General features: G+C 43.9%; 1 protein-coding gene across 2 annotated transcripts in view; it reads right to left on the bottom strand.

Moving 5' to 3' along the window:
- Positions 1 to 26,530, bottom strand: part of DENND2B (DENN domain containing 2B) — a 198,761-nt gene that overhangs the window by 148,928 nt on the left and 23,303 nt on the right. The window contains exon 1 of one of the 2 annotated variants that reach the window (XM_056116023.1): positions 11,938 to 12,287. The exons of the other annotated variant lie outside the window; for it this stretch is intronic. The gene's annotated coding sequence lies outside the window, so the exon portion shown is untranslated. Of the gene's footprint in view, positions 1 to 11,937; positions 12,288 to 26,530 lie in introns of those variants that run through there. 2 annotated transcript variants of the gene reach the window in all.

The following is a 26,530-nucleotide window of genomic DNA, read 5'->3' as shown; positions in this document are numbered from 1 at the left end:
CTTCTCACCCTCAAACTCAGGAAGACATGCCAACAAAGTTCTGGGATGAGATTCAAACCATCAATTGGATATGCTCCACACTTGGTAAGAGGGTCCAAAGGGAACTACTACCACCTGGCTCCTGAAGACTTTTATTAAAAACTGTAGATGGGGCGAGAGATGTGACTCACTGGCTGAGCACCTGTCTTGCATGAATTAGATCAAAAATTGGATCCGCAGGGCCAGAGCAATAGTACAGTTGGTAGGGCGTTTGCCTTGCATGCGGCCGACCCGGGTTCTAACCCCGACATCCCATATGGTCTCCCCAGAAAACTGCCAGGAGTAATTCCTGAGTGCAGAGCCAGGAGTAACCCTTGTGCATCGCTGAGTGTGACCCCAAAAAGCTAAAAAAAATTGGATCCACAGCATTGCCCAACACAGTTAGCGGGGTACCATCCTTGACAGTACTGTCACTGTGATCCCCCTCATGTCCCAGAGCAAGCACCACAAGCAAATGTGCAAGCCCCGACTTTGCAACAACAAAAGGAAAGGGAAGGAGGTTTAAAAAAAAAAAGACTGAAAAACAGAATACATTAGATTCTGGCAACACATTAAAATACCCAAACATATTAAATAAATAAATAGGGCTTTGTAGATCGGCTAGTTTCAGCATTCTACTTATAGTCAGGACATTTCCTTCAAATTTTTAATCACATATAAACTCTTCTGAGCAAAGGAACCACTTCTTATTCATCTTAGAATTTTCAACAGGCTGTAGTGCAATTCTTTTTTTTACACCTGGCAAATGCTCATTGAATATTTATGAAATAAGCAATAGCTCAGGCAAAACTCCAGAACAAAGTATATGAAACATGAAAGGGTGGAAAGTAGCAGTGATCACTGAAAATTACTTATAAATGATGCTCAAAAACAAAAACATTAATTTTATTATTTACTGGTGGTGCTACACAATTACTATAAAAGATAAGATTTTAAAAATATGGAAAATAGCAGTCACAACCACGAATCACCTCTGGCACCATGTAAACTCATCAGCCACGATCCAGAGACTCATGAATAAATCTCAAAAAAAGATCAACAAGTTGCAGAAATTCTTCTGGACCCCGCACAAGGTTCAGTCATTTGGGATACCCAAGAAGGAAGGTGGATGAGCCCAGCACCCACCCAAATGGAGCCCCAGCAGCCAAAAACCTCCACACTCCACAACCACCACCATGCTCCTGGCCAGACTTCACTGCTTGGGATGAGCCTCATCCAGAAATTAATTTGTTGAAAAACTCAGGATGTGGATTTTGTGACTGAAATCTCCAGGTTTTCATAGAGTCAGGGATAAGCTACCTCCCCCCATCTCCCATCTCCCTGTACAGCCATGTACACGTCCCAAAATGCCACCCAGTTAAAAATTTAACTCCAGCTGTACCACCCATTAAAAATTTGGGACTTCCTGGAGTGAAACCTCAAACTCTACAACACTGCTAAGCCAGGAGTAGCATACCATATTGGATAAGATATAATGTAGAAGGAATCCAATCTCAATTAACAAAATATCAATATAGGAGTTTAACCTGTAACACCATCTTAGCAATCTCTTACATAAGGAAGGGCTTATTAACTCCATAGAAAGATGTACAATCTTCACTAACTTTTTTCTAAGTTAGTATTTTTTGATCATTCTTTGGGCAAATTATAACAAGCAATATAAAATAAATTATTGAGGGACTGCTATGAGGGCAGATTTAAGGGGTAGTTGGGGAAATCAGAGGTAATGGTGGTGGAAAGGTGCGATGGTGGTGGGACTGGTGTTGGAATACTGAATGTAGCAAACCCTCATGAACAATTTTGTAAACAGAACGTTTATATAAGGTATAACACTGTAGCACTGACCTCCACTGTTCATGGATCTGCTTGAGCCAGCACCAGTAACATCTTCATTGTGAGACTTGTTATTGTTTTTGGCATATCTAATACTTCATGGGTAGCTTGCCAGGCTTTGCAGTGCAGATGGAATATTCTCGGTAGCTTGCCAGTGTCTCCGAGAGGGACGGAGGAATCAAACCCAGGTGGGTCACATGCAAGGCAAATGCCCTACCCGCTATGCTCTGGCCCATATAAGGTGTAAGAAAAAAAATTTTTTTTAAATATTCTTTTTTATTTTTTTTTGCTTTTGGGTCTCAGCCAGTGAAGCACAGGGGACTCCTGGCTCTGCACTCAGGAATTACTCCAGGCGGTACTCGGGGGACTATATGGGATGCTGGGAATCGAACCCAGGTCAGCCGCGTGCAAGGCAAATGCCCTACCCACAGTACTATTGCTCCAGCCCCTTTAAATAATTTAAAAACATAGAAAACACAGCAATAGGTAGGGTTCTAGAATAGTTTGGGGGTTGAAAATAATATGCAGGGCCAGAACAATAGTATAGTGGGTAGGGTTTTTGTGTAGCACGAAGCCAACCCAAGTTCAATTCCCAGAACCCCACATGGTCCCCCCAGCCTGAGTAAAAGGCAAGAAGTAAGCCCTGAACACCACCAGATGTGGCCCCAAAACATATATATGCACATACTTGCATGATCTAGTTGCATGTGCTATTATTATACATCACATAAACATGCATAAATGGATGTATGTATCAGAATACCAGAGACATAATTTATTTAAACTTGAGAAAAAGCTCATAATCTTGTGACTAGAACAGAAGTTGACTACAACAGTTGTACATGGGCAGCTAAATGGCCTGGTAACTTGAAACAGATGCACCCAAATGGCAGTGAGAAATGCATTGGGATCAAGTAGGAAGAAGTGCTCTGGAACTCCAAGAAGTTTGAACTCTGTTCTACTTTTCGTTCATTTATTTGTTTGGTTGGTTTTGGCCACAACAAGCACTGCCTAGGAGTTATTTCTGGTTGTGCACTCAGGAATCACTCTTGGCTAGCTGTAGAGACCATGTGGGATTCCGGGGATCGAACCCAGGTCAGTCGCATGTGAGACAAATGCCCTACCCACTGTACTATCACTCTAGCCCCTGACTCTGCTCTAGATCCTGTCACAGTCACCCTTTTAAATCAATGGCATAGATAAAATATGTATATTAAAATGCACATAACAAACTAATTGGAAGAGATAAGATTCTAGAAACAATCAGGAGGAAAGTCAAACTCAAGTGGGAGGCTACATAAAACACAATAAGGTTAAAGAACAAAGGACACCATTTTAACCAGATGATCTCATTCACCTATGATATACAGAGGAACAGATAAGGGAAGAAGGTATTAACGATGACAAAATCCTTGGTCCAGGATTACAGAGCTGAGAATGCCATGTAAGGGGGTGGGGAAATGTTGAGACAGACTTGATGTGATACAAGGACAGTGGTGGCGGCTCATGGGCACTTCAGTGGTGAAGAGGTAACTGTATATCGAAACCATAAGAGATAACACTATTATAAACATGTGACTCAACTATAACAATTTTCTAAATGAGTTTGCCAAGGGGATAGGATGTGGGGATGGGAGGGGGCTTGAGACAATGGCAGAGGAACACTAGTGGTGGGTGTGGTTGGTACATTGTCTCCCTGAAATGCTATTATTAACAGTATTGTAAATCATGCATATGCCTAGACAGAAACTGGAAAAAAATGACATAAAACCAAAAAAGTACCTAAGGGGCTGGAGCAATAAGTAGCACAGCAGGTAGGGCGTTTGCCTTGCACACAGTCAACCCAGGTTCAATTCCCAGCATCCCATATGGTCCCCTGAGCACCACCAGGAGTAATTCCTGAATGCAGAGCCAGGAGTAACCCCTGAGCATCGCCAGGTGTAACCCCCCGCCAATAAAAAGCAAAAACAAAAAAAGCCTAAGTTTACTAACTGCATAACAGAATGAAGATGGCCTAAGTGAAAGTGAGGTAAGGATTTAGTTTGTTCTGAGGTAATGTGATTCTGGGCTTCAGGAACTGAAACTCAAAACATGGATCAAAGGAGGTCCAGGTCTTACTCCTCCATTCTGCTTGGAGCAACAGCAGGTCTACAGGACATGCCGTATTTGCAGACTTGAATATAAATAATATTTCAAGTTAATATTTAAAGGGGAGAGAAGAGAAATTCGAGTCTGTGTGGCCCTGAGGGCTGAGAAATGAAGATCACAAACCCGGGTCATAATGCTATACTCCTCCTGCAGAACAGGAAAACAGAAAACCACCATGTTTGTCCCCATGGAATTACCTTCAGGGTCTTGTGGGTAGGTGAGATCAAGAACGCTCACAGCTAGAAGAGACAGCTGAGCTCTGCCAGATCTGCCCTTGTCCCTCCTGCTACTCACACTGAAGGCTCTGGTCATCTGAGCTCTAGCAAGGACACATTGCTGCCCAGGAATCCAAACAATTCTTCCCAGCATCTCCCCAAGCCAGGGTTTTCCATGATCAAAATTACAAGGTGATATTTTTAACTATCAGAGTAAATTCTTGTGGATCTTTAAGTTTCTATACTGAGCTGTCATCTGAGAGCTGTCTGTGGTCTGGGACTTCAGTCTGACAGCTAGAAGTGAAACATTAGACAGTAGGAATGCTGCATCTCGGCTCCATCAGCAATCTGAGATACACACACACCAACTGACCTCCCATAGTAGGAACTGACAATGTCTCTTCCAAGGACAGAAGAAAAATCAAGGAGAGAAGCAAAAGACCCTGGGATCCAATTTTTATCCTAGGAACATGGAAAGTGATCATGGTCTACAAGATCATAGGTAAGTAATAAAAAAAAAAAATCTATGTCCTCTATGGGAAGAGAGTGGAAGACACCATTATTAAATCTTTCCCTCTTTTCTTCCAAGGAAAGTAACGTAAGACTTTCTAACTTAAGCAATTCTGAGCTTTTCCCTTAGTCTTATATGCACTAGCTATAACCCATTCTTAGATATAATAGAGTAAGCTGTCCTTTCGTGCAAAAAGAGGTGTTTATAAATGTACATTCACAGAGAGATCAACATGGAGGGAGCAAGGCAGTAAGTGGGGAATTGAGACCCCTGGGAGCAAAGAAGAGAAAATGGGTAAGATGATTAGAGAAGAAACAGGAATGTGGTGGGAGAGAAGAGAGCAAGTTAAGATCCTGAAGAGCAGAAACAAAGGAAGTTTGTTTGGAAGTCTGAGAATAGTTCCTGGGGCGGGGGGAGAATTCCGGAGTATCAGTCCCAGAATGACAAGAAACCTATCTGAGCATCACTTAGCTTTTTAGGAAAAGGAAGAATTGAGAAAGACCAGAATTCCTGACCCAATGGTAACACGATTACCTTACTCCATATAAAGCGAATGTTGCTTAAAAAGTCAAAAGAACTAAGGACCCAAGACTGCTGTCCCCAGCACAGCAAATACCAGCAGAAAGCTTTTTCTCCCAAGTTGTGCAATTCCTGAGCTACAAATGGGATACAATGGCTCTCCTCAAACCTGAGCAAGAAGGAAGTCAATCATTTGAGAATCCTCAAGGTGATGAAAGAATGCAGCTAACTACCCCCATTCATGCAGATAAACATCTACAATCAGAAGGAAAGGAAAAGGGCCCTGGAATTCAGGAGGGAGAGTCTACTCAGGGAAAAGTTAGCAGGAAGCTGTTACCTGCAAGACACTCACCTCTGCTTATTAAATTATTGGGGATTTCTCCAAACACACTCAGCAGAAGTACAGCCAGCAACCAATCAACGTGAGAGTGGTGAAAGGCAAAGATGGAAACGCTAAATTAGGATTTCCTTATCTCTATTTTTCTTTCTTCCACTACGATCTCTCCTCTCTGCGCTCTCTTCTACTGAACTGGAGCACCAAGAATAGACACAAGGACTATTTTAATAGAAAACAGGAAGCTGAGAAGTGATTTACTGTGAAGGTGAGGAAGAATCCAGAATAACTCCGAGGTTCTGGCTTAGATCACTGAGCACAAAGAGAATATAGACAAAACAGTATGTTCTGGGGTGTTCTGTTGTAGTTTTATCTGAATTTAAACTGGAGAAGTTCCCCTAATGCAGGAAGTTATTTAGACAATAAGACTGACAAGAGTGGAGAGAACAGAGATGAATGAAGCAGAATAAGACAAAAACAAATACGAAGGGAAAAGAATAAGAGGGGTGTGTGTGTGTGTGTGTGTGTGTGAGAGAGAGAGAGAGAGAGAGAGAGAGAGAGAGAGAGAGAGAGAAAGAGGAGGTGAAGGTAGAGAGAGAAGAAGTGTGAAACACAAACAGATATAACAATCACTGAAAACAATTCTGAGTTCTGGGCCATTGAGTTGTCTACTACTAACACTTAGGTTCTGGGTTCAGCACATAATGGAAAACCATGTGGAGTCAAATTACTCTAGAAATTTCCTTAGAAAGGCTGCATACAAGAAACTAGCCAATCTCTTAGACAGAACCTTTTATATACATTATTTTATATTCATTACCTTTTATACACATTATTTTTGTGAAACTCTTAAGAACTCAGAACCGTTAGGGAAACGGTTTAAAGGATTGGGGCACATCCTATGCATACAGGAGGCTTGGGCTTGATTCCTGGTACTTCATGTTCCCCCAGCAGCACCAGAAATGACCCCTGAAGAACAGACCAGGAGTAGCCCCACCCACCTGTGACCCCTCAAAAAAAAATCTCAAAACTAGAAGGACCCAAAGAACCCATGGTCGATGTCTGCCGATCTTCAAAAGAATTGGCAAAACACCTGCTTTACAAATAAGAACAAGAAGCTGTGAGTTTAATTAATCTCTAGAACTTTCCTACATGCCAAATGTGACCCGGGTGGCACCGCCATTTGGGATCCCTAATGCCAAAACAAAAATGTGTGATCTCCAGTGCATCACAATCAAGTGTGTGACCCTGGCAAGCACTACAGACAAGTGTAGAAGTGCCACCACCAAGTGTGCATGACTTTCAATTAACACAACAAAAACAAAGAAGAAAAAGAGAAAACAATTCTTTTGTTTGTTTGTTTTTGCTTTTTGGGTAACACCCAGCAATGCACAGGAGTTACTCCTGGCTTTGCACTCAGGAATTACTCCTGGCGGTGCTCCGGGGAACATACGGGATGCTGGGAATCAACCCAGGTTGGCCACATGCAAGGCAAATGCTCTACCGGCTGTACTATCACTCCAGCCCCAGGAAAACAATCTTTAGAACCACTGATTTCATCTAAATGCTTTGCTTAAACTTTATTTTTCTCCTCAGCAATATTAGCAATCACCAAGTGATAGCCAATTAGACAGTGCTTCTCTTTGACTTCACAATCCTCCTTCAATACAACCTAGGAGACAGAAGACCTAGGCCAGATGTCCTAATCTAGCACTAAGCAGTTACATGATTTGGAAATGCTAAATTTTACCACATAATTCACACCAACACATGATCACCATGCGCTACTTCAGTCCAAAAAACTGGCCTATGACCTTTCATGGTGTATCATGGCTGGCTATAATTCTCCTCATCAAATCACCTAAAAGATAAACAGAAGCAATGTAGTCTCCATTGGCATCGAGTGCACATTTGTTTTCTCATGCACTAAGCTCTGCAAGATTGGGATTCTCCAAGCACGCCCTTTGTCAGTATATTTCCAAGAGCTGACCTGCGTGGCTTGTTTGGAACACTGCAGTACAGCTGTACTAAATGTACCGTCCCTCATCCCAGTGAACAGCAGCAGAAACAAGGAGAGCCATAGGTGACACCTCCACAAGACACACACTTGGTGTAAGATTCATATCTTCCCTTGATTTGTCTGACAGCAAAATACTGAAAATAGCCAGCTCTACTCATTCTAGGTGGTTTCTGAGGTCACATCGTGGATGAAGTGAACTTCACTATGAACATCTCTATGAAAATAAGACAGTTATTCCAGATGGCCTAACATCTACCTTGCAGCCTCTGGGCTTATGTGTAACAATCCCTTTAAAGACAACTTGCACTGTTTCTACCACAGATGAATGAGTGGTGTCATCAAGTGATACCTGCTGGGAATACTAAAGAGCCCATTCTAAGAACTGTTATGCAGGGGGGTATTTAAGAGTTGTGACCTTAGACCACACAAAACAGTTGATAAGAGATTTAAAAAGATGGAAATTTCAAATACATGAGGTGGCTCTAAAAATGATGCACTGAGGTAAAATGATTACGTAAACACATTTTAGATGAGGCTGACAACATGTCAAATACCAAAACCAATGACAGAATCTTTGGATAGAAGATTAAATTTTGCAACTCTATACTTCACAACATGGTAGTAAAGTTCCTCAAGTGTAATATTTCAACAATATAATGCACAAACTGATAAATTAGAATGTTTTTTTTCAAGATCAGAAAAAGATTTGCTAAACTGTCATGAATGAGTAAGGTACATCAGTTTAGACTATTCCATTTCAATGTTTATTCACAAGTTTTCTGTACATTCCAATCTTGCACCAAAGACAGATTAGTAATTTCTGATAGAAAAATTGGGGGGGAGTAGGGGGAGAAGAAGGGACCACACTCAGGGATTCTCAGGGGTTACTCCTGGTGCTGCACTCAGCACTCCTGGCAGTGCTTGGGGGATTAAAGGGGATGCCGTTGATCAAACCCAGGTTGGCCACATGCAAGCCTTACCCATGAGACTATTCTCCAGCCCACAAGAACATTTTTTTAAAGTTTCATATAATGGTCTAACCTCATACTTTTTGCAAAAAAAATTAAAACTGGCATATATCTATAATAATTATGCTATGAAATACAGTAATACTTTCTCCCTTCTTGGTTCCAGCATCATATACGGGAATAGAGTCAGGCAAAATAAACTCTAAGAACAAAGATACTCTGAAATACTCACTGTATGAAAAAGTGTGTCTGAAAGTAGACAATGGACCAAACATGATGGCCGCTTAGTACCCATACTGCAAACCATAACACCCCAAAGGAGAAAGAGAGAGAGAGTAAGAGGGAATGTGCCTGCCACAAAGGCAGGGGGTGGGACGGGGTGAGGGTGGGGGGAGAGATACTGGGAACATTGGTGATGGAGAATGGGCACTGGTGGAGGTATGGGTACTCGATCATTAGTAAAGTAAAAGTAAAGTAAAGGCCCTCCCATTGATCATCGATTTGCTCAAGCGGGCCCAGTAACGTCTCCATTGGAGACTTTGTTGTTACTGCGTCTGGCATATAGAATACATCACGGGGAGCTTGCCAGGCTCTGCCGTGCGGGCGAGATACTCTCGGTAGCTTGCCGGGCTCTTTGAGAGGGGCAGAGGAATCGAACTCGGGTCGGCCATGTTGGCTGCGTGCAAGGCAAACGCCCTACCCGCTGTGCTATCGCTCCAGCCCCAACTCGATCATTATATGACTGAAACATAAGCACAAAAGTTTGTAAGACTATAACTGTATCTCACGGTGATTCATTAAAATATAAAAAAAAAGTGAAAAGCACTTTATAAACAGAAGATATCAGTATTAATCACCCCTTATAAGGGTGACAATGTTTGCCATGTCTTTTCCTCATCCTCATCCTTAATACCCTGCCTCTAGATTCTGCCTATTCTACTATTTTGTTTATTTTGTTTGGGGGGGACACACCCAGAAATACTCAGGGTTTACTCTTGTCTCTGCACTCAGGGGTCACTCCTGGAGGTGCTCAGGGGACCGGACAGGGTGCCAAGGATCAAACTTGAGTCAACTGTGTACAAGGCAAACACTCTACTCTCTGTACTCTTTTTTTTTTTTTCCCGCTTTTTGGGTCACACCCGGTGATGCTCAGGGATTACTCCTGGCTCATGCACTCAGGAATCACTCCTGACGGTGCTCAGGGGACCATATGGGATGCTGGGAATCGAACCTGTGTCGGCCATGTTGGCTGCATGCAAGGCAAACGCCCTACCCATTGTGCTATAGCTCCAGCCCCCTACTCTCTGTACTCTTGCTCCAGCCTCTCGACTTTTGAATAGTCTCTAGGATTGAATAGTCTCTAGGATTTTGAACAGTCTCTCCCATCCTCTCCATTCTTACTGTCAACATCCCATGCACTCTAGCATGTCTCCTAACTTCCAGTCTCTGTTATCCCAAAATGGAGCTTTGTTTCGACAGGAATGATTTCCACAGAGCTCCATGCTGACCCCCTTTCTTCCCCTCTCCGAGGTATCAAGGCATAATTCCCAGAGTTCCTATTTCCAGCTCCACGGCCAGACCCAACACTCCCCGGCGGATCATCACAATGACCTTCAGGCGCCACATTCTCCCCGTGTACTCACTGTTCTCCACATCAGAACATTTCCCACCTCGCCTTTGCTTATACAAAATGGATCTAAATTTCAAAGACCAGAAAAGATCTTAGCCCCTCTCAGAAAGTTTTCCTGTAGCTTAAGATACAACTTTCTCATTTCTGAACTAGAAAATATATTCACAGTCAGTAACCAAGCTCAGCTCAGCACTTTGATTTTTGTCAAATGGTTTAAAATGTTTTGCCTCTCTTAGTGGGTTCCTTTGGGTCAGAAAACAAGATGATATTTGAAAGACAACATCGGTTAAGCTGAAAAATTCAGCCATCACTTGTTGACTGCCTGACGACCACAAAGTCCGAATTTTTGTCCCTCTCTCCTGCTTTAGCCCAACCACTGAAATCGGTGAGGATGTTGGGAGGAAGCAAGGAAGGGGTAGAATACACACTAGCTGAAAGAAATTCCCCCCATCTCCTCTGTATCTGTTTGGGGTGGGAAGGACCCCCTCTAGCACAGGTTCAAATCAGTGTCTTCACAGGCATGAACCCGAGCACATCAGCGCAGAGGGCAGAGAGCTGTACTGAGCTTCATTCTTAATGTCCTGATGATCCTGAGTGATAGAGCTGCTGCTCACAGTCCCTGACAGAGATGGGAAGATAAAGGGAACCAAGAAACGCAACGGGAAGGAGAGCCAAGATTAGCAATAATTTTGTAATATACATTTCATGTTTGAGCCCCTGGGGTAATGAATCTGCTTCAAATTAAGCCCTGTATTTTCTCCAGCCCTGAAGAGCAGGGCACCTACAAGAAGGCTCTCTAACCAGTCAGGCCTCTCACCTTTACCTTCCCAGCAGGCTAAGCTCCCGATTTGGGGGGGGGGGGGGGTGGTGGAAAGTATCTGGCTGGCCAGCGCATTCTCAAGCCTGGTGCCTCTGCCCCTGGACACTCTAGTGGGACCTGAAAAAGTCAGGATGACAGGGGCAGCTGAGAGATGTCGTGGGGGAGGGCTCTAGGGACCCAGTCCTGTTCCCCGAGGCAGGCATTCACAGCCATGACAGCCAAAGTACTGAGCAACTCAAACACAACAACATGGATCTAATTTTCAAAGACCAGAAAAGATCTTAGCCCCTCTCAGAACAACCACACAGAGCCAATCCTACCTCCCAGCTCTTCCGAACTAGAGCTGCCCAGGGACTCATCTCATGTATTATTTATTTATTTGTGATTTGGGGGCTATACCCGGCTCTGTGCTCAAGGATCCTGGTGGGCTTGGGGTGCCAGGGGTCAAATCTGGGTTGACTGCATGCAAAGCAAACGCTCTCCCGACCGTACTAGTGCTCTGGCGCCCTGAGATCCACCTCTGTAGAAACTCATAATTTCTATATGTTCTAGAATCAGGCTCTCCACCCCCCACTCCTGCTCCAGTGGTGCATTCCCAGCCTGCCCTTTCCCAGCGTTCACTCCCACCCTCCGCTTCCAATCACTACACAACCCCTGTCTTGGGCTGATGAAGATCGAGAGGCATCCTCTCAGACTCTCTGCTAACCATAACCATGCTCATGTGCTTTATAATGCTCCCTCAGGCCTTTCTAACTTTACAACACTGCTGTTCTCAGAAAGCTTTTAAGCAGGCAGAGATGGCACTTACCTTCGGGGGGGGGGGGGGGGTCTGGGGATGACCACACAAACCATTCAGAATGTCCACACATTCAAGACACCCAATTCCACAGATCCTCTGACCTGCCTCGAAACTCCTCTTCATGGAAGGTCTCTGGAGCCAAAGAACAATCCCAGGAAAACAAAGCACTATCCTTCCTCCTCACCCTCTCCCTTACAAAGTGGCCAGGAGACAGGGAAGCAAACTGGAAAACGTTTTAAGAAGAATCATGATGGCACCACACTTCCATGAAGAGTCAGCGTCTGGCTCGAGGGTTGTAAGAGAAGGCAATTCCACCTCAAACACCAGGATCTCGCCAGCGTCTGGTCTCACTGCAAGTCTCAGGAGCCTGCCTCACAGAGGCATGAAGCAACCGCACCCCACAGAGCCCAGAGGCGGAAAATTGGGCAGAATGGAATGCAGACGGCTTCCCAGCAGTGCCGGTGGAAGAGAAACCCCAAAGCTTACCACAGCTTCCTGGGCCCAGACGGGCAGGCACTGGGCTCTTCAAGGAAGGACAGGGCAGCTCCAAGAGCCTCGCAGGGCCTCCGATGTGAAAGACTAAAAGAAGAGACAAGCAGAGGGGCGGGGAGGACACCCAGAGAGCAAGTCTGGACGGGCCCCAGAAAGCTTCAAGTAAGCTGTGCTCTACCTACCCCTGGGCAAAAGAAACCTGGAGCTACTGATGGCCCCAAGGCTGGCCTAGTGGGGGGCTGTCTGCGGCTCTTAGAATCAGCCTCGGCTGGAGGTTTCATCACCTGCTTTCCGCAGAGAGGCTTCACTCTTTTCTGTGTCTATGAGGGAGAGCAGAACCAGCCTGAGAGATAGGGGGAGCTTGCAAGAAAATATCTGACAGGAAAACGAAGCTGGTATACAGATGGGCTTCGCAGGCCCTGGCACCTCCCAGCTCTTCGCTCTCGGTCACGCATCACAGGTCATCAGGCTTTTTCCATTCCTTCGGTGAGTTGCAGACTTCCCAAGAAGCCCCACCACAGTTCCCAGAAATCTGTACACAAGGCAAGCCTGAGCAAAGAGGAAATCTTCCCCGCAGAGGCACTTTCTAATTCAGCACCTAGATGATGACCTGGTGAAACTCTAAAAGGAGTCCAGGGAAAGGAAGTTATCAGAAATGCCTTCCCATGGTTGGCTGAGGATCCACATGAAGGTTATCAGAAGAAAACAATCTCATCATTTTATGTTTTCTTTCCTTCCCTCTGTTGCTTTTCTTGCGATGACCAGAGGTAGCTGATGCCTGGGTACAAGCAAACACCAAAGCTAAGAGGTGGGACCCTGGTGAACATCACTACAAGACAGAACCACAGCCAGGAGTGTGAGCCCTGGAGAGTGGATACGCAAGCACCACAACTAAAAAAAAAAAGCGCAGACCTCCACCCCACCCTCCCCAGCAAGCACAGAGGCACCAAAACTGACAGGCAGTTCCTACCAGCACCACAACGAAAGGTGCAGGCAAATCCCAACATACATGTGTGTGCACCACTCCGCCCCACCCCCGCCACAGCCCCCACAGCCATTATAACACCACCAGCAAGAGAGAAAGGAAGCGGAGCAGAGAGGAGAAAAGCACAATGCCCTGTACTCATCACCATAAACAGAGACAGAGCTTCTCCCTCTCATTTCATACCCCACCCCATTTGGAAACCCTCATTGTTTTTTCGCATTAAACACCAAATGCATACACAGACAGAGACACACATGTCTGCTCATTTCTCAAAGCTTTGTTCCCACAGCCAAGGTTGCAAGCTTCTTTCCAGTTTTAGGTCCCTGAGGATAGCAAGAGAAATAAAATGAGATGAAGCTTTTTCCCAAGCAAAAGCCTTGGCTGCCAATAGGACTGGGGGTGGTTTCAGACACCCCCACATGCAGGAAAGAGGCTGAGCACCTGGACTTCCCCCCCTGCCCCCCCAAACAGCACCAGTAAACTATCTGATGTCATCTCTCTGGTAGCCACATGTCTGCCTCCCAGCCCCTGGGATTGTTCCCATCCTCACCTCAAAATTGCATAATAAGCATCTGTAGCTGGTTATTTCAGTTACTGACAGCCTGGTACCAAAGAAGCAAAGGTAAGAAGGTTTGCTACTAGAACAGTCATTAGTTTACCTGTCCCTGGCCACAGATTTCACTCCCAACCCTTGATCAAAATGCAGGATGCTTTGTTCTAAAAGACCAAAGATGAGCTTAAGCCATCCCTGAGCACCAAGGAAGAAGAACAAAGAAAGAAACAATGAATTATGGATATATTTATTTGGGACAATATGGCAGAAGCTATCCCAAGGCAAAGATATATGGATAAGCTTTTCCATACAAACAGGAAATCCTCGGCCACTTGGAACCTAGGAGAGTTTATAATTTTATTCAGAAAATTATTCTATGATCCCAAGTTGCCTGTTCCACAGGAGAGGCCGCAGTTTACACAGAGAACACATGGACGTATTTAATTTTCACAGATTGGCAGCGGATTGATCCCAATAGAAATACACATAGCTTCCAACTAGAAGCTCTCATTTAAGACCTAATACAGCATCATAACAAGAATCTATTATTTCCTATTCAAAAATAGATAGGGTAATTCCATAAACTCCACTAAATAGCATGCTTAAGGAATGTAGTTCTGTCGTAATTACTTTTAAATTGGGGGAACTTCCTCAGGCATTAAACTGAAATGTTTCCTGTACTGGCACACAGTGGGATAAGAAGAGGCTTAGGCCAAGTTAGACATGGCCTATTACCACCTACACATAGAGGCAGAGGTTGGGGTTAGGGCTTATGGCTTAAAGGGCTGGAGAGCATGTTTTGCATAATGCCAGGTCCATGGGTTCTAATCCCCAGTTCTGCATGGCTCTCTGAGCTCTGCCGGATTTATTCCCAAACACCGATAGTTGTGCGCCCTCAACCCTGTTGAAAAAAAAAAAAGTAAAAAGTTAAAAAAAAAAAACCAGAAACAGGAGGAAGAACCAAGCCTTCCTGGTCAAGTTCCGGGTATCCCTTGGAAGTACTTTTCTACCTCTGTTCCTATTAAGCAAAGAGTCAGGCCAGCCAGAGCAATACCATGACAGGACCAAGAGGACCAAGAGTGTGTTCTCTTTGAACTCCTCCATCAGAGGCTTCTGTAAGTGAAAAACATTCTGCCAAAGAAACAATATTAGGCATGGCAGTCCAAGTAAGCTCATTACTAAATAAAACAGCTAAAAATATTATTTCTATATAATAAAGATTAAAAAATTGTAAATACTAGCACTAAAAGGAAATAGAAGAGGAGTAAAATAATTTTTACACATCCCAAACTGTGGTCTTAGAAAAGCAAATAATCCCAAACTGGATATTCCTGTGTATTTCAAAAGGTATTCAAAAGAACAAACTAAGCTGGGGGAAAAGGCAGCTGAGATTGAGTAGGGATCACAAAGTAAATGATGCTGGGAGGGCTCGCTCAGGATGGGAGATGTGTGCTGAAAGTAGACTATGAACCAAACACGATGGCCACTTGGTACCCATATTGCGAACCGTAACACCCAAAAGGAGAGAGAGAGAGAGAGAGAGAGAGAGAGAGAGAGAGAGAGAAAGGGAATGTGCCTGCCATGGGGCAGGGGTGGGGGACGGGATGGGGGGTGGCGGGAGGGATACTGGGAACGTTGTTGTTGGAGAATGGGCACTGGTGAAGGGATGGGTACTCGATCATTATATGACTGAAATGTAATCACAAAAGTTTGTAAATCTGTAACTGTATCTCATGGTGATTCATTAAAAAAAATTAAAAAAAAAAACAAAAAAAAAGAATGGCAAAAAAAAGAACAAACTAAATTAGTTTAACTCTTTTTTTTTTTTTTGGCAAGGCAAGGAATCAAACCCAGCATCTCACACATAGGACCTAAGTGTTCTAGTGCTGACCTACAGCCCCCTCCCTGGGAACACTGATTCTTAATGCCCAAAAGTCTGACGTATTCTTGGCATCATGCTTACCAGCTAGTAAGTGCTACCCCACAATCAAAGAGTCACCCCATATTTCCTGAAATAACCAAAGAAACTATCCAGGAATAATAATTGAAAAAAAATGAGTGAAATGAACTGAGGAAGAAGATGTTCAGAGGATCTGAAAATGCTGCTACCTGAGAGTGCTAATGAGCCATGATTGGCAAGAGAAACAGAAACCAAAGGATTCATGAATTCCCAGAAGTGGAGGGACAGGAAAGTTCCTATTAGACATTACATAACAGCTCCCAATTGGCCCATCTGCTTAGACAAGTTGTTCAAATAGCCAGACACATTCTCAACTCTTATCCTTAAGTCAAACCATTATTTCACTAGATGATGTTGGCATTCAGAAAACATGTTACAAAGTCTACCAGAAACGCTGTCTAGGAGAGTTGAATTAATTGGAGTTCTTGGCTAAGAAAAAGGAACTATCCCAAAGTTGTACACTACTTTACAACTAGTAGCATAAAAACATGAAAAGTAGTATAAAAGCATGCCCCAGTAGTATAAAAGCATGAAAAGCCCTGGCTATGTAGGATCTGAGGAGAGTCATGGCTTATGAGTTAAAAAAAAAAAAGTGAGGGGATAAATATTGTGATACGTACATACTAAGATAGGCATAAATAGATGAGATACATAACAGCAAATAATGATCAGTTAGAAATATGATCATGTAATACTTTTCTCCAAGGTTTATTCCACCCAGTTCCATGATTTTCCTCAAGCTTCATCAGTCCATGAATCTTTGAGGGCTGGGAATAGCAATGCTGTGTCAGTCCTTATCAGTAGCTCCGAAGTATCACTTGGCACTCATGAACATTTTCTTTTGTTTTGTTTGGGTTTGGGTTTGGTTTTTAGTTTGAGGTCAGATCCCACAGTGCTCTGGGCTTACTCCTGGCTCTGTGCTCAAGGATCACTGCTGGTGGTGCTGGAGAGACTATATGCAGTGCAGGGATTGAATCATTGAATCAGTATTGGCTACAAGCAAGACAAGCACCTTAGTCCCTCTACTATCATCCCTGGTCCCATTTAGCAAAGTTTTTGCACTTATTTCTAAGAATCACAGGATGCAAAAATGGTGGTGGCTATCTTCATCCAGCTCATTTGACTGAAGGTAATCAATGCAAATCTTTAACTAGAAAGTATAAATTGGGCAAGATCTAATTAAATACTGGAATCACTTCCGAGGGGACAGAAATAAGGCAGAAATGTAGTTTTGCTTACGTATGTATATACTAGGAAGAAAGCTCTGGTTTACTCAGGCAGATGTTAAACCACTTGTTTCTCCCTCAAAGAAACCACTTGTTTCACTTGTGAACACCGAGGGGGCATTGTCTACTTTTATTTCCTGATTCTAGTGACAGGATCCCCCAAATATTCTTCCCTTCCTTGCTGGAACCAAATTATACCACCTTCCTGGCACAATCATTGAGCCACGCACAGAAGGAATGGTCCACAAATGCAGAAGTTGAACATGTCAGCAAACACTGAAGTCTGCCGGAAACAGAGCTTCCAAGGAACAATCTCCTTGCGAAGAGGGAATCAAAGCCAGGTGAAGATCTGGGCTGAGTTTCAAGTATTCATGGGTTTATGAAGGAAATGGAAGGTGGGAGGAAGAATTCTAGAACTTGACACAGATGACCTAGTCTTCCCATATCCCAAGGGTGACAGCAAACAGGTGTGAACCCAGAGCGAGACCAGGAGCAGACAAGACAGTTATCTCCCGATGTCATCCTTGTCAGAGAATTTCCATCATTGTTATCACACTTTTCATTGTTTCATACTTTTCAGAGTGATTATATGTATATATACATATATGGATTTGGATTTGAGTTTCTTTTGGTTCCACTGGTCACACTTATGAAAATGGTTTTCTGCTTCTAACCTTTCTATTCTCACCTTGATCCCTTGCCCTCAAGTTTCCCCTCTGGGTTCCCATCCCTCAGTATCCATAGATTCTTTATTCTTTAACATAGGCCTCTTTTGAGAAAAGGAAATTGAGACATAGAAATGTGCCTTGCGCAAGATCACACCACAAATTAGTAGCACAGCAGGAAAAGAATCCAATTCTCCGAAGCCTGGTCCTGCACTCCTTCCAACTGACCACAATACCTCTGTTACAGAAGAAACATCTGCCCTGGAGCACCAAGACCAAGAATCAAAACAGTTTATCTGCATGTCTTCTTAAGCAAAACAACACAGTCAGAATGTTTGGCAGAGACTAACTAAATATTTCCTCTGTGATCTGTGCTGGAGGGCAGACTGGAGTGAGGTAGGCCCAGCACAGGCATGCTGAAGGGCAGACCACTGCACAGGCTAACAAAGAAAGGAAAGGGGGTTTTAAAGGAGAAGGAGTTTGGGGCGAAGGGATATGATCTTTTTTTCACTGTTTGCATTTAAAACTTGAATTCTCACCCTTTATCCAGGGACAAGTGGGCAGAATACTTCACAGGTCTGAGGCCTGGGGGTTGGGTCCAAAAATATACACAATATAAAATTCATAAGAGCAGAATTCTAGATCTAAATGTGAATAGATGGCTATCTCAGAACTGATCAAATAGAAATTGGAAATTTTGTCAAGTAATATAGATAGAAATCTGTGGGGGGAGGGGCATGGGGGGGTGAGACAGGGAACATTTGAAAAATGAAGAATAAGGTAGAAAGCTAAGAAGCCCCAACATGAAGCATCTTCAGTGAAGCTGGAAGGCGATGCAAGGGACCCACACAAAAAATTTCCAAAAGGAAGGAAAGCCCCAAGAATCATCATTAATGGGAAGCAGGTTGGCGAACAGAAAGAAAAGAAAGGGTGGGAGAGAGATCAAGCCCCCCAGTTCAAAAGAAATCCTACCTCAATTATTTAAGTGAGGAACCCTCAGAGCCAGGTATGTAGCTCAAATGGTAAAGAAAGGGCAAGGCACATGCAAGGTCCTGGGTTCTGCTCTGGAACTGCATTTCCCCCAACCAATATCAAGAGTGTATCCCTGTCGGCCCTGGAGCACTGCAGGTCACCCCCAAGAATGGTCTCAGTCTCTGCTCATCAGTTGTAGCCCCCACAATTTGTTCAGGGGGTCAGTCACATCTGCTGGTGCTCAGTGGACATTCATGAAGGTGCTCATAGGACCATGAGTCGTTACGGATTGAACGCAGGCTTCATGCATGCAGGGTGCGAGCTCAGCCTTTTGAACTGCCTCTCCAGCATCCCCGCAGCATTGTTTGACAAAGAGAGAGGAAGACTCCACAGAGGAACAGTGGAAACGTCTTAACAGCCATGCAGGTTCATTTGGGCTTTCCAGGGACCTTTAAGAAAGGAGATTCCAAGAGCAATGGGACCCCCTTCCAGAGATTCTGATATCAGGACTATTCAAATACAAAAGAAATGGGGCCCCAGAAAGATCTGAGGCTGGCATCCTACCACTGCCCCCAGAAGAGGCAAAAAGGTGGTTTTTAGACCTTCTATTGACACACAAGGAAATCAGCCCAGGGGCATCGCTGTGCCTGGTGGGCAGACTGGCTCTGGGAGCCACGAGGAGGGAAGCTCAGCAGCATATTCAGCGACTCAGGGTCACCTGTCCCGCAGGGTCCCCCTTTCATCTCACATGTCGGACTAGAGACTGGGGAAAGGAAAGGAACCGAAAACACTGTTTAAAACAATAAAATTGCACGGGCTAGAGTGATAGTACAGCAGGCAGGGTGCTTGTCTTACACACAACTGACTGGGTTCAGTCCCCAGCACCCCATATGGACCGCCAAGCCCCTTAAGAAGTGATACCTGAGCACAGAGCCAGGAATAAGCCCTGAGCACTGGTGGGTGTGACCCCCAAGCAAAAAATTGCACTGCCATCTGACAATGGTTTACAAAACGACTTCAATTTTAGGAGTCAAGGGGAGAGAGAGAGAGAGAGAGAGAGAGAGAGAGAGAGAGAGAGAGAGAGAGAGACAGAGAGAGACAGAGAGAGACAGAGACAAAGAAAACATCTCACCACACCCTCCACCAAAGTTAAAAAGTCCCATTTCCACTCCCAAAACTACAACTCCCAAAGCTACAACCCTTCCTCTCCCACACTCCCCTCCCCTTCATGCTGGTGGCCACCACATTTTTCAAGAGTCCAAGGGTGATATTTTTCATATTTTTTTAGCTCATTTGCTCTGCTTATTTATATTCCAATTGTAAGAGAAACTATCTTTGTGTTTTACTTTTACTTTCTATCTTGTTTTGCTTGGCATAATCCCTTTAACTTCCATCTGCATTGTTGCTAAAGGCAAAATTTCCTCTTTTTAAAAAAGTACTTAATTGGGGGAGGGGGACTTGGGGCTACACCCAATGGTGCTTACCATCTCCTGACTCTGTACATGGGAGTTTCCCCTGGCAGTGCTGGGCAGGGGAACTGTGTGGGGACAAGGACTGATCCAGAATTCCTGCGTGTGAAACATGTACTCAGTCAATTGTTGAGTTTTCTCTCGGACCCAAAATTTCATTTCTTTCAATATTAATCCATTCAGTGTATATAATACTGCTTCTTCTTTATCAAGGTATCATGAATGAGAACTTGTATATTTTCATGTGTTAGGATTAGGAAGAATGTTGCTATAAATATAGAGGTGCATGTAGTCTTTTGAATTAGTATTTTTATATTTGCATAAATACTACAAGTAGTATTGATGAATTACATAGCACTTTTACTTTTATTTTTTAAGAGTGTTTATGGGCTGGAGCGATAGCCCAGCAGTAGGGCGTTTGCCTTACACGCAGCCAACATGGCCGACCCGAGTTCGATTCCTCAGCCCCCTCAGAGAGCCCAGCAAGTTACTGAGAGTATCTCGCCCGCACGGCAGAGCCTGACAAGCTACCCGTGATGTATTCGATATGCCAAACACAGTAACAACAAAGTCTCCAATGGAGACATTACTGGGCCCCCTCGAGCAAATCGATGAACAACGGGAGGACAGTGACAGTGACAGTGAAGAGTGTTTATGATGTTATTGGGAGGTGGGGTGGAGAGCAGCTCTCAAGCAGTGCTTAAATGGTCTGGGGGCCACATCAGTCATTGTTGGACAACAACAATGCCAGGGTCCAGGGATGTGTTGCTGCTCTGGCCCTGTGGTGCTGGGGATTAAGACTACCCTGGCATTGCCTGGGGAATCCTGCAGGGCTACACCAGAGATGTTCAGAGAACCATGTGGTGGAATCAAACCTGGATTTCAGACCTGAAATTCTAAACCTCAAAGGGTTACTTGTCTACTTGGCAGCCAAGACATATATTTGGGGGGGGGGGGGGGAGCGGGGGGGGGGGGGAGCGGGGGGAGGAAATATTGCAATAACAATTTAACCCAAATAAGCACTGTTCATTGAAGTATTCCAGCCTGTGGGATTAGAAGACCATCATTCCCTTTCATAGAAAAGAGTATTGACAACCAGAGAAAATGAGAAAAGAGCACAAGATCTCATAAGACAAGTGAATTTTAGGAGACAAATAAATTGCTTCCTGATTGTGAACTAATCAACTCACCAGGCAAAGTCAGAAGGAAAATTTTTTTTTTCCTATTTTCCTTCTTAAATTTTAATAGACCCATTTCCCCCCCCCCCCCCACGCCCTTTGTTGCTATTGTGAATGTTGTTGCAATGACCAGGGTTTGCTCACACACACCCGGCTGTGGTGCTTGTTGGAGAAAGCACACCAAGTGGTGATGCTCCCACACCTGGCCACAGTGCTCACCCGAGTTTGCACTTCTTTCATGGCAGGGCACACACCAGTACTTGCCGTGCTCATGCTCTCAATTGGGGCATATGAATTATGGTTGCGGTGCTTGCCAGGGCTGCTGCAGTGCTCATCAGAGCATCACTTCTGGGTTAAGGTGTTCGCACCCCTTTTTTAAGTTGCTGTGCACTCCAAGAGTTACTCCCCCTTTTGTAGCACTCACACAAAGAAATCACCTGTAACTCCAGGGATCACAGCAGAGCTGTGGTCTGAACAACTGTGGTCTACTCATGTCAGAAACCAGATTTCAGCTTGTGACCAGTAGCTTGCCAAGAAGCCCTGAACTATTCCTCTGGGCCCTCCTCTCCTCTCCTCCCCTCCCCTTACCCCTCCCTCCCTATTCCCCCTCCCGCTCTCCCTCTCTCTCTTTTTTTCCAGAGGCAGCTCTTTCTCAGGTGGAAAAACTGAAAAACAGACAAAAGGAAGGAGTGACCTCCACAGAGCAGGAAAATCCCCTGCTCAAGGCCCTGTTTGTGATCAAAGGCTGAAAGGACCAAACCAATGTCAACAGGCCAGGAAAACTAATCTGCCCTCTCTAAAGAGGCCAAAATACACACTTCCCCCTGAGCAACCCTGGATATACAGAAGGTAAGTGTTCCTTACGATGAGAGGCAGGCTGGGAAGAGCTGGGGAATTCCCAAGCAGCTTTAGGCTCCCGGCTCCACCCCCAACCCTGCTCCATCCCCAGGCACTGGGAATTCACTCAAATTCTATGACAGGGAGACCAAGTGGACAGTGAAGTTAAATTTGCTGCTTGGAGAAAAATGTAGTTTCCCCATAGTTCCCATGAGACACTTAGAAGGAAATAACTAGGCAAAGCAGCAGGATCAGCCCCAGTTCTGAGAACCTAGGCTCAGTCCAGTAGATTTCTCAACCATTCCCTGCCAATGCAATAAACAGTGTCCTAGAGAAAACAGTGGGTCTTTATCTACCCTTATGACGTAGATTATCGTGGAGAATCAACCAGAATAATTCTTAAGAACAGTGCTTCTCCAAATAAAGGGTGTTGGGGGGAGGATCCTCCCAGGATGGGAGAAGCATGCTGAAAGTAGACTATAGACCAAATATGATTGCCACTCAATGCCTCTTTTGCAAACTATAACACCCAAAAAGAGAGAGAGAGAGCAAAAGGGAATGCCCTGCCACAGAGCCAGGGTGGGATGTGGGGGATACGGGGTAGGAGGGATACTGGGATGCGTGGTGGTGGAAAATGGGCACTGGTGGAGGGATGGGTATTTGACCATTATATAATTGAAACCCAAGCACAAAAATGTGAAGTATACAACTGTACCTCATGGTATTTCACTAATAAAAATTTAAAAATATAAATAAATAAAAGAACAGTGCTTCTGTGAAAGACTGCTATGCTCAAAAGTTTTATAACAGGCCACTGCATCCTGGCAAAAAAAGTCCTACCCATTTCTTAAGGGTAATACAGGCCCTATACGGCCCCGCCCTCCATAATACAGCACTTCCTGGAGATTTCTAATATCAGACAGACACCACGTCTGAAGACGGTTCTTCCTCCCCTTCCCACCATCAGAAATCCCATACTGAATGAATTACATTAATTTTTGTTACTAATTTCTTCCATGTACCTGTTCATAAGGACTGTCAATAATAAGTGTGAGGTTTTTTGGGGTTTTTTTTTTTTGCTTTTTGGGTTACACCCAGAGATGCTCAGGGGTTATTCCTGGTTCTACATTCAGGAATTACTCCTTAAGTTACAAGCTTCTCCTAAGGCTGCACTATCATATAAAAATTCCTAAACTGGCAAACAATTCTAATAAATTTTATGGATTATTTTCTTAGTTCAAAATACTTTATTTTTAACTGGGGAGTTCCTCTAGCAGTGAGTGTTTGATGGTGGCATCCAGGGCCACATTTGGTGATGCTCTGGGTCCTCTAAGACTGTACCTCTGATTTGTACTATATCTTTGGCTCTGGTACAAAATACTTTATATATAACCTCACTTTATAATTAATGAGCATAAGATGCTTTCTTGAGAAGGACTGCCCTGTTTGCCTATTTTATTTACTTTAAATTTCTATTACTAGTTTCCATTTTTTGTGTGTTTATTCTTAAAGAAATTTTTTAATCTGGGAAACCTATGATGATCTCAAAACACAAATCAAGAAAAACTGTATTTTTATGAAAACTCATATAACGCTTCTTCATTTTTCCTTTATGGGGATAACTAGAAGCAAATGAATCTAAGAGACACTTCCTCCAAACCACCAATAACTAGATGCCACTGCACAAAATCCCTTTCCATGAAATAGAGACAGTCTGGAAACTTCGTGGCATCTTCCCCCTCCATTCCTCTCCTCTAGTCAACATTAGTCCTCACCCCAAATGCCTCCAAATAAAGCATACACAGGGTTTTTCAGAACAGAACTAGTTGGATACCATGAGTTCCCTAATTCAATCCAGAATATTGCTCATTTTCCATTATTTCAGTCTAAGGCAGCATCACAATGCAGTGGAAAGGGCCTTGGAATCAAATGAAACTAGATTCAAATTCTGGATCTTGGACAAGTTACTTGACTTACTCCTCTTTGAGATGATCATGAGATTCATGGAATAACAAGCAGCAAACATAAAAGGTCTCCTATGCTACTCAAAACTTCCTTGACAGCATTTTCTCTTGTTATTTCCCAAGAGCTAGGCTTTTCTTTCTTTCTTTCTGTTTCTTACTTTTCTTTCTTTCTTTGTTGTTTTTTTTTGGGGGGGGGGTCATATCCTACGATGCTTGGGGGTTACTCTTAGTTCTGCACTGAGGAATCACTCCTAGTGGTGCTTTGGGGGCCATATGGGATGCCAGGGATCAAACCCAGGTCAGCCAGGTTCAAGTTAAAAGCACTACCCACTGAGCTGTCACTCCAGCCCCAAGCTAGACTTCTTTGAAAACAAGAGAGCTGGAAATCATGAAATATATTTCCCCATAAAAAATCAAAGTCATGAGATGTCCCTTACCTTGTTTGGCTAGTCACATCTCCAAGATTGTTCTCAATAATTTTGTAGGTTCTCCCAGGAAAGGCATCTAGCTAATGGTACAAGTCTCCCATTGCACTCTCTCAAGAGAGCCTGGAAGAATGAATTATTAGGTGGCTCACACTGCTCTATGGGCAAGGCTTTCAGTGTCATCCTGGAAAATATTAAAATGTGGAAAAATCGCTCATGTCACCACCTCGTGTTTCTGTGAAGTATCAAATCAACCCTTTGATGGTTTCCTTTTGGAGTTAATTCAATCTGCTCTACACAAACTCTGAATCAAGTCTTTACCATTTCTCTGAATAAATATTCCAAATAGGGGGGAAAAAGTGTTATCAATTTTTTTAGAACTTTGCACAATCTTCTTTTTCAGCATTCCTAACTTGATCCCTGTTCATCAAACTCTCAAACACAAAGTCTAAAGAATTCCCAATACTAAATGGCCAGAAGAAAGACCTTTCATGAGATCTTTCCTTGAGCCACAGAAATTTTATTAAGTTGAAAATTTTTTTTTTTTTTTGCTTTTTTGGGTCACACCTGGAAATGCTCAGGGGTTACTTCTGACTCTGCCGAATCACTCCTGGCAGTGCTGGGAGACCATATAGGATGAGAAGGATCAAACCCAAGTCAGCCGCATACAAGGCAAACACCCTACCCACTATACTACCACCCCGGCCCCAAGTTGTAAGAGAATTTAGTAAACATATAAAGTTGACTTAATTAGCAGACTCTTATAGAAGTTTTTCATATAAGTTTTTACAAATTAGGGGGAAATATCCTTTACTGCTTTAAAAGTCTCAATTTTTTATTCTAAAATTGTAGACATTCTTTTTAGTGACAAGATGGGACACTCAACCAAGCCTATGGCCATCGTGTGGAAAAAGCACAGACTCCAGCACTAACCTCGGTCTGCCACCTTGCTACAAAGGTACAAAACCTTCAGAGGGGGGCAGAGCAATAGTACAGCTGATAGGGCATCAGCTTTGCACATGGCCGACCTGGCTTGGATCCCCGACATGCCAAATGGTCCCCTGAGCACTGTCAGGAGTAATTCTGAGCACAGAGCCAGGAGCAACCCCCTGAGCACTGCCGAGTGTGCCCCCCGCCACACACACACAAACCTTATGAGATACCTGGGCCTCTTTTTATCTCTCCTGAAAGAATATAAATAAAAATCTCTACATTTGCAAGGATGTCCAGAATAATATTTATTCAGGAAAGTCACTTAGGGAGCTCTTTCCACAGACATGTACCCCACAGCCTTCCGGTTCCAGGGCACCAGAGTGCTGCCAGGCTGGCTGTAAATCACCGCCTTGTGCAGGTCACTCCTGCCAACTCTTCCAAGCATGTTGCACTCTTTCTTAATACCTGGCCTTCTGCACATATTGTTTGCATACCTATTCTCCTAGAATGTCTTTCCACCTTATTCAGCTTAGTCAATTCCAACAGTCCCTCAAGATTCAGCTCCTGTGGCTCTCCTCAGTTGCTCTTTCCCTAACCCTGGGGCTTCCTTTGCCTACTGCTTCTCCTCCTCTGGCAAAATGCCAGTATTATGCTCTATTTTAAATGACTTCTTAAAACTGTGTTACCCTAGATGAATTTCACTGAACACTTACTCCCCCTCAGATTTAAGTTAAATTAAAACTTCTACATCATAGAGATATACTTTCTGAAATAAACATAACATAAATATAAACATAGTATAACATGGGCTTTTTTTTCCCCCTTTGGTTCTTTGGGCCACAACCAGCGGATGCTCAGGGGTTGCTCCTGGCTCTACACTCAGGAATTACTCCTGTAGGTGCTCAGGGGACCATATGGGATGCTGAAGATCGGCCATGTGCAAGGCAAGCACCCTACTCACTGTACTATCTTCTCCAGCCCTAACACTGGCACTTTAATATAACATTACATTATTCTGTTTGTTTTGTTTTGTTT

The sequence above is a fragment of the Sorex fumeus genome, unplaced genomic scaffold (assembly GCF_029834395.1).
Source record: "Sorex fumeus unplaced genomic scaffold, SorFum_2.1 ptg000030l, whole genome shotgun sequence".
In the NCBI taxonomy this organism is placed as follows: Eukaryota; Metazoa; Chordata; class Mammalia; order Eulipotyphla; family Soricidae; genus Sorex; species Sorex fumeus.
The sequence above is the reverse complement of the archived record's forward strand: the minus strand, read 5'-3'. Positions and strand labels throughout refer to the sequence as shown.